At 41.2% G+C, this 8,867-nt stretch overlaps 1 pseudogene across 1 annotated transcript; it reads left to right on the top strand.

The window, feature by feature from the left end:
• The first annotated feature begins 5,904 nt into the window (after positions 1–5,904).
• On the top strand, positions 5,905–7,291 carry LOC308616312 (AP-2 complex subunit mu-like; annotated as a pseudogene). The gene has a single exon. The product of its transcript is annotated as an AP-2 complex subunit mu-like (transcript).
• The last annotated feature ends 1,576 nt before the right edge of the window (positions 7,292–8,867 follow it).

An 8,867-nucleotide genomic window follows, 5' to 3' on the forward strand; every position in this document is an offset into this window, starting at 1 on the left:
GTGAGAGTGGGAAACCTTGTCTTGTTCCTGATCTTAGTGGAAATGGTTTCAGTTTTTCACCATTGAGGACGATGTTGGCTGTGGGTTTGTCATATATGGCGGTTTGTTTGAGGTAAGTTCCTTCTATGCCCACTTTCTGGAGGGTTTTTATCATAAATGGGTGTTGAGTTTTGTCGAAAGCTTTTTCTGCATCTATTAAGATTATCACATGTTTTTTCTCCTTCAGTTTGTTACTATGGTTTATCACATTGATTGACTTGCATATATTGAAGAATCCTTGCATTCCTGGAATAAACCCCACACGATCATGGTGTATGATCCTTTTAATGTGCTGTTGGATTCTGTTTCCTGGTATTTTGTTGAGGTTTTTTGCATTTATGTTCATCAGTGATATTGGACTGTATTTTTCTTTTTTTTGTGACATCTTTGTCTGGTTTTGGCATCAGGGTGGTGGTGGCCTCACAGAATGAGTTTGGGAGTGTTCCTCCCTCTGCTATATTTTGGAAGAGTTTGAGAACAATAGGTGTTAGCTCTTCTCTAAATGTTTGATAGAATTCACCTCTGAAGCCATCTGTCCTGGGCTTTTGTTTTTTGGAAGATTTTTAATCACAGTTTCAATTTCAGTGCTTGTGATTGGACTGTTTACATTTTTGGTTTCTTCCTGGTTCTGTCTCAGAAGGTTGTGCTTTTCTAAGAATTTGTCCATTTCTTCCAGGTTGTTCATTTTATTGGCATATAGTTGCTTGTAGTAATCTCATGATCCTTTGTATTTGTCATGTCAGTTGTTAGTTCTCCTTTTTCATTTCTAATTCTATTGATTTGAGTCTTCTTCCTTTTTTTCTTGATGAGTCTGGGTAATGGTTTATCCATTTTGTTTATCTTCTCAAAGAACCAGCTTTTAGTTTTATTGATCTTTGCTATTGTTTTCTTCATTTCTTTTTCATTTATTTCTGATCTGATCTTTATGATCTCTTTCCTTCTGCTAACTCTGGGGTTATTTTTTTGTTCTTCTTTCTCTAATTGCTTTAGGTGTAAGGTTAGGTTGTTTATTTGAGATGTTTCTTGTTTCTTGAGGTAGGATTGTATTGCTATAAACTTCCCTTTCAAGACTGCTTTTGCTGCATCCCATAGGTTTGGGGTCATTATGTTTTCATTGTCATTTGTTTCTAGGTATGTTTTGACTTCCTCTTTGATTTCTTTAGTGATCTTTTGGTTATTTAGTAGTGCATTGTTTAGCCTCCATGTGTTTGTACTTTTTACAGGTTTTTTCTTGTAATTGATATCTAGTCTCATAGCATTGTGATCGGAAAAGTTACTTGATACGATTTCAATTTTCTTACATTTACTAAGGCTTGATTTGTGACCCAAGATAAGATCTGTCCTGGAGAATGTTCCATGAACACTTGAGAAGAAAGTGTGTTCTGTTGTTTTTGGATGGAATATCCTATAAGTGTCAATTAAGCCCATCTTTTTTAATGTATCATTTAAAGCTTGTGTTTCCTTATTTATTTTCATTTTGGATGATCTGTCCATTGGTGAAAGTGGGGTGTTAAAGTCCCCTACTATGATTTTGTTACTGTCGATTTCCCCTTTTATGGCTATTAGCATTTGCCTTATGTATTGTGGTACTCCTATGTTGGGTGGATAAATATTTACACTGTTATATCTTCCTCTTGGATTGATCCCTTCATCAGTATGTAGTGTCCTTCTTTGTCTCTTGTAATAGTCTTCATTTTAAAGTCTATTTTGTCTGATATGAGAATTGTTACTCCAGCTTTCTTTTTTTTTTTTTTTTTTTTTTTGCGGTATGCGGGCCTCTCACTGCTGTGGCCTCTCCCATTGCGGAGCACAGGCTCTGGACGCACAGGCCCAGTGGCCATGGCTCACGGGCCCAGCCGCTCCGCGGCATGTGGGATCTTCCCAGACCGGGGCACGAACCCGCGTCCCCTGCATCAGCAGGTGGACTCTCAACCACTGCGCCACCACGGAAGCCCTCCAGCTTTCTTTTGATTTCCATTTGCATGGAATATCTTTTTCCATCCCCTGACTCTCAGTCTGTATGTTGCCCTAGGTCTGAAGTGGGTCTCTTGTAGACAGCATATATATGGGTCTTTGCAAGGAGTTTGATATCCTGATAATACTCATTCTTGTCTGTTGCCCTCCCCACCTCTCACTAACCCAGACCCATCCTCTTCCCTTCTTTGCCCCAGTCTGAGCCCAAGCAGGCTTACAGGCCACGTCATTCTAGTTTCCAACTGGGTTCAGCCAATGGGAGGCACTGACTGCAGAGAGGGGCTGGAGAGTGGTGGCGGTGGGCAGGAGGAGAGAAATGTCAGGGCATTTCTTTCCCCACTGCCAGCCTGCTGCAGACGGAGGCTCTGGCAGGACCTGCATCCCCCCAGGACAGGAGCTTTGGAGAGACAGCCTCTCCCCCAAGACTTGGACGCTGGCATCCTAATCCTTTTGCCCCTTCAGCACATGGGGTGGTGATGCTCTCTGCCTTTTCTTGTTCCTGGTGCTTCACGAGCCTCTATTGATTCCCTTTACTTTGCCTGCTGTCCCATAAGTGATTCCTTCATTAAAGTCCTTTTCAGGAGAGAAAAGGAATTTTCACATATTGAGATATGGTGAAGTCATGGCTAATACATGAGTTTACCTGAATTTTAACTGCTAACTAAAACAGCCTGTTTGTACTCTATCAAATGTACATTGTACATCTGCTTTAGTTATTAAAGAAAAAGGCACATTGACTAGAAGTAAAGAATGTCCATGTTAAAAATAAAGATCAAATGCCTCCCTTCCTGGCCTGCCAGTGCTGGAACTCCTTTGATGATAAGACTCCTTTCCCAGGTGCCAAGGCCATACTGACTAGCTATGTATCTTTTTCTGAAACCTTGAAGGAATGGATTCCTGACTTATTTGATGTTCTTGGTTCTGACAAGATATAAAACTGTGTTGAAATCCGTGCTTCTCTGGAGCAGTTCTCTGGAGCGGTTATCTGAGAAGCTGTCTTCCAGGCTATAGTCCTTAGTTTGGCTCAAATAAAACTCTTTTTTATTCCTATTATAGATTTTTTTATTGATTGTTTTCATCAACACAGGAGATGGAATTCTGGCTGGCTTTCTTTGTTTGTTTGTTTTTGCCAGAACCCTGATTGATTGACTTCTTCTTCTTCTCTTCTTTTTTTAAAAATTTTTATTGAAGTATAGTTGATTTACAATGTTGTGTTAGTTTCTGCTGTACAGCAAAGTGAATCATTTATACATATACATATATCCACTCTTTTTTAGACTTTTTTCCCATATAGCCCATTACAAAGTATTGAGTAGAGTTCCCTGTGCTATACAGTAGGTCCTTATTAGTTATCTATTTTATATACAGTAGTGTGTATATGTCAGTCCCAATCTCCCAGTTTATCCCTTCCCCCTGTTTTACTTCTTAAGTGATTAAAAAAAAAAGAGTGCATTACTTTCTTTTGCTAGCAAACATGAACTGATTTGTAATGGCTATGCACTATTGCAACACAGATAAACGGTATTATAATTTAACCATTCCTTTTCATTACTGGCCCCAACAGGAAGCAGATGGCACTATTAAATTGGAATAATTTAAATTAGAATAATTTATTTATAAAGAGACTAATGACAAAGGAGTGAGCAGGGTGGAGAGGAGCTACAAGGCAGTGTCATAACTTGAGGGTAGCATTGTGGAGCTCTTAGGTCCCCCTGTCCAGAGGGATGAGAGGAGGAAGCAGGTCTCAGAAATCAAAAAGAAAGTCAGATGGAGGAGACCATCAGCTGTAACTTTCATTTTAGGGACCAGCCCAAGGTGACCTCATAGGCACCGGGAGAATAAATACTTTCTCGCTCCAGTCTCCTACCAGGGCACCCCATTGGCTGGACTTATCTGGTAGCCAGAGGGTGTGGGCTTCCTGTAAATACAGTTCAACAACCTCCCAGGGCAGAGAAAAGTGGAGAGTGACTCCTGGGGTCCAGGGGCAAACTCCAGCACTTCAGTAAAGTGAGGACTGTTGCCATAGCTCTCTCTTAGGAAAGCTTTTCTACAAAATATAGCCTGAGACAAGGATTGAAGAGCCGACAGTTTATTTGGGGCGTGTAAGCCCAGGATGGTAAAGGTGAGGAAATAGGGGGAAGGAAGCAAGAAAAAATGGGAAACAAAGTGATGCAATGTGCTGCCATGCTGGCCACTGTTTCACAATGAACTACAAAGAGACTGAAGCCTCTGGGCAGGGATGTTGGCTCAGCACCTGGAACTTCTCCAGAAAATTTTCAGGAAGAAATCAAATCTTAGAGCAATCCACAGGGAAGAAAGGAAAGGGAATTTGCCCCATTCCGTACTATATCCTATATCTTATCAGTCAAGGTTCAACTCACAGGGAGTAGACCTTCCTATACTCTGAGTTATATCATCCAACCCCTTAGTGGCTGCTCAGAAAATCAGACCCCATGCCCCACGGTGTGACATTTCATCCAGGCTAGGAGCAGAAGGATGACTCGGCATAATTAAGGCTCAGTCAGGGTGAGGAGTGCAGCCTCGGGGATTCCACTTGGACTCTAGCTACCTAAGGAGGCTAGACAAAGGCTCTGACAAAGGTGGCAGCATCGCGGTCTGGGAGGCAGGGGATACTTTCAAAAAAAGAAGGCAGGTGAGCAGGTACACAGGGTCTGTAGCCACAGCAAACTCAGATCCAGAACTGTAGGAAGAGGGTGCCAGGCAAATCACACAGCCTTACAGCATCTACACTGCCTTCAAACTATGGACTGTAATATTACCTTATATGTTGATCTAATGTTTAATCTGCTTAGGTGCAAAGTCAGTCCTCTTAAACTTCCCTGGATTTTTCTTTTTCTGAAGATAGTGGACCAATCCTGGAAGTCCAGAAGATTTTGATTCCACTGATCTCCCCAAGTCCAAACTGCCCTTATCTTATTTCTCACCTACTTGTGATGATCTGAAAATTGCTGTTAATGGGTCTTAGCACATCCAAAGAGTGATTTCAAAAACTACAAATAACAACTTCAGGTTAAAAAAAAAATCCAAAATACCTAATAATCATTTACTCAAGCTTAACAAAAATCATTTTTTCAATAATGACCACTGTTCTCTTCAGAGGTTCTCAAATAATTAGTTGGAAAGAAGAATTAAAATGTTGGTTCATTATGCTGGCTAATAGCTTAGACATTATATTTTGAAAATAACTGTGTTAGCAATTGAGTTGGCTAGATGTTCTCCACAAAATAACAGAGAAGTATTTTAAATTTGAAGAGTAAATGATTCTAAGTAACTATTTTCTTCTATATTTCCTTAGCATTGTTTAATATATAAGAGCATGTATGTTTGCATGTATATGTTTATAAAACCCTGTTTATTAATGTTTTCTAACTTCAAGGACAAATACAAAAAAACATATTGTGGTAAGATAAAATGGTCTCTATGATACCATTCTTTGTAATTTGTTGAGACCTTCTTCATGACCCAGTATGTAGTAAGTTTTCTTAAATGCACAATGTATATATGAAAATAATCCATGTGTATATTTTCTATTTGAGAATATATATGAACAATCTCCTAAAGAAGGAGACAGAAGCAAAAATAAACAAATGGGAGCTAATTAAAAGCTTTTGCACAGCAAAGGAAATCATTGACAAAATGAATAGACAACCTACTGAATTGGAGAAAATATTTGCAAATGATATGACCACTAAGTGGTTAATATTCAAAATGTATAAACAGCTCATACAGCTCAATATCAAAAAAAAAAAAACCCAAACAACCCAATTAAAAATGGGCAGAAGACCTGAATAGAGACTGCAGTGAAACCCGAGACAGCGGGCATGCGAGTAGGGGTCAGGGGGACATCTTGGGATCCGAAGAGTGGCCAGGCCGGCTGAGCAGGGGGCTGCAGACACCAGGTCTCTTCTCAGAGAGATGGACCGTGGAGACTGAGCTGCTGCCATGACTGGAGGCTTATTCATCTATAATCACAAGGGTGAGGTGCTCATCTCCCAAGTCTACTGAGATGACATTGGGAGGAATGCAGTGGTTGCCTTTCAGGTCAATGTTATCCATACCGGGCAGCAGGTAAGCAGCCCCATCACCAACACTACTCGCACCAGTTTCTTTCATGTTCAGTGGTCCAACATCTGGCTGGCAACTGTCACCAAGCAGAATGTCAATGCTGCCATGGTCTTCGAATTCCTCTGTAAGATGTGTGACATAATGGCTGCCTACTTTGGCAAGATTAGCAAAGAGAACATCAAGAACAATTTTGTGCTCATATATCAGCTGCTGGATGAGATCCTAGACTTTGACTACCCAGAGAACTCAGAGACAGGTGCGCTGAAAACCTTCATCACCCAGCAGGGCATCAAGAGCCAGCAGCAGACAAAAAAGAGCAGTCTCAGATCACACTGGGCAGATTGTCTGGTGGTGGGAGGGCATCAAGTATAGCCAGAACGAGCTCTTCCTGGATGTGCTGGAGAGTGTGAACCTCCTCATGTTCCCACAGGGGCAGGTGCTGAGTGCCCATGTGTCAGGCCAGGTGGTAATGAAGAGCTACCCGAGTGGCATGCCCAAGTGCAAGTTTGGGATGAATGACAAGACTGTCATTGAGAAGCAGGGCAAAGGCACAGCTGATGAAACAAGCAAGAGCAGGAAGCAATCAATTGCCATTGACAACAGCACCTTCCACCAGTGTGTGCAACTCAGCAAGTTTGACTCAGAGCACAGCATCAGCTTCATCCCACCAGATGGAGAATTTGAGCTCATGAGGTATGGCACCACCAAGGACATCATCATTCCTTTCCGAGTGATCCTGCTAGTTTGGGAAGTGGGACGCACCAAGCTGGAGGTCAAGGTGGTCATTAAGTCCAACTTCAAGCCCTCACTACTGGCCCAGAAGACTGAGGTGAGGATCCCAACCCCACTGAACACCAGTGGGGTGCAGGTGATCTGTATGAAGGGGAAGGACAAGTACAAGGCCAGCAAGAATGCCATCATGTGGAAGATCAAGTGCATGGCAGTCATGAAGAAATAGCAGATCAGTACTAAGATTGAGCATCTGCCCACCAACAACAAGAAGAGATGGGCTTGACCCCCCATTTCAATGAACTTTGAGGTGCCATTCGCGCCTTCTGGCCTCAAGGTGCACTACTTGAAGGTGTTTGAGCTGAAGCTGGACTACAGCGACCATGATGTCATCAAATGGGTGCACTACATTGGCCACAGCGGCATTTATGAGACCTGCTGCCAGCTGCCTAGTGACAGCTAGCCCCCCTCCCCACCCCCCTGTTCCATAGGTCTGGGTGCCCTCCACCACCACACATCAGTGTCTCCTCCCTCCTGCTTTGCTGCTTTCCATTTGCACCAGCCCGAGTCTAGGTCTGGACCAACCACACTGCAAGCAGGGCTCCCTGGACAGGGCAGTTTCTGAGGCTCCTGCTCCTTCATGCATCTGCCTGCCCCAGCCCAATGCCAGGCTCTGAGTTCTGCGACCAAAGCCAGATGGGCCCCATCTGCTCCCCTCCCCTGTGGCCATATCCCTCTGGAGTGGGAGGATTGGCTGCCCCTCACCTTAGAGCTCCCCCAAAGGCCAGAAATGGATCCCCAGCCCTCAGTTCCCACTCTGCTTTGGGATAGTGTGAGCTTCATTTTGTACATGTGTGACTTCATCCAGTTATAAACCTAATAAACTCTGTAGAACGGGAAAAAAACAACAACACCTGAATAGACACTTTTCCAAAGAAGACATACAGATGGCCAACAGGCACATGAAAAGATGCTTAACATTGCTAATCATCAGGGAAATGCAAATCAAAACCACAATGGGATATCACCTCACACCTGTCAGAATGTCCATCATCAAAAAGATCACAAATAACAAATGTTGGTGAGGATGTGTACACTGTTGGTGGGAATGCAAATTGGTTCAGCTACTGTGGAAAACAGTACAGATGTTCCTCAAAAAACTAAAAATAGAATTATATGATACAGTGATTCTACTTCTGCGTATATATTCAACAAAAGCAAAAACACTAGTTTGAAAAGATACATGCACCCTAATGTTCATAGCAGCATTATTTACTACAGTCAAGATATGGTAGCAATCTAAGTGTCAATCAACAGATGAGAGGATAGAGAAGATGTGGTATATATACACAATGGAATACTACTCAGCCATAAAAAAGAATGAAATTTTGCAATTTACAACATGGATAGACCTGGAGGGTACTATTCTTAGTGAAATAAGTCAGATAGAGAAAGACAAATACTGTATGTTATCACTTATATGTGGAATCTAAAAAATAAAACAAACTAATGAATATAACAAAACAGAAAAAAAAAACTCCTTGTATTATCTAGTAATATATATTAAGATCCCATATTAGAGAATTAGAATTTGCACATACCACTTAGCAGTATCCATTTCAAAACATATCTGAATAACAAAGCTTTTTATATTTGACATTTCCCCTCAGTTTTCAAAGCTATTCTTTCCCAATAATTTTCTTCAGAACTTAAGAACACTTGGGAGCTGCTCTACCAAATGTTAAAACATATTTTCATGCTACAATAATTAAAACACTGTGTTATTGCACAAGAATAAATTAATCAATGGAACAGAGTAGGAAACACTGAACAGAATCCCATTATAAAAATTTAGTTTGATAATGGTAGCTGATAAAATAAATAGGAGTATGATTCAATATATGCACCTAAGATAACTGTATAGTTATCTAGAAAAATTAAATTAAAGGCTTATCCCTATTACACACTACAATCAAAAAGAAAAATTACAAATGAATTTTAAAAGTACTAAACGTAAAACACAAAAAAATGCCACTGTG

The sequence above is a fragment of the Mesoplodon bidens genome (genome assembly GCF_964165515.1).
Source record: "Mesoplodon bidens genome assembly, chromosome: 4".
Classification (NCBI taxonomy): Eukaryota; Metazoa; Chordata; class Mammalia; order Artiodactyla; family Ziphiidae; genus Mesoplodon; species Mesoplodon bidens.